The sequence below is a fragment of the Physeter macrocephalus genome, chromosome 12, assembly GCF_002837175.3.
Source record: "Physeter macrocephalus isolate SW-GA chromosome 12, ASM283717v5, whole genome shotgun sequence".
In the NCBI taxonomy this organism is placed as follows: Eukaryota; Metazoa; Chordata; class Mammalia; order Artiodactyla; family Physeteridae; genus Physeter; species Physeter macrocephalus.
Window position 1 is genome coordinate 78854237 of NC_041225.1, and position 486 is coordinate 78854722.

The window sequence follows — 486 nt, forward strand, 5'->3', positions numbered from 1 at the left end:
TGGTGTTAGGGATTGTTCTAATTTCATACTTTTACATGTAGCTGTCCAGTTTTCCCAGCACCACTTATTGAAGAGGCTGTCTTTTCTCCACTGTATATCCTTCCCTCCTTTATCAAAGATAAGGTGACCATATGTGTGTGGGTTTATCTCTGGGCTTTCTATCCTGTTCCATTGATCTATATTTCTGTTTTTGTGCCAGTACCATACTGTCTTGATTACTGATAGTATACATAGAGAATCCTAAGGATGCTACCAGGAAACTACTAGAGCTAATCAATGAATTTGGTAAAGTAGCAGGATACAAAATTAATGCACAGAAATCTCTGGCATTCTTATACACTAATGATGAAAAATCTGAGAGTGAAATTAAGAAAACACTCCCATTTACCATTGCAACAAAAAGAATAAAATATCTAGGAATAAACCTACCTAAGGAGACAAAAGACTTGTATGCAGAAAACTATAAGACACTGATGAAAGAAATTA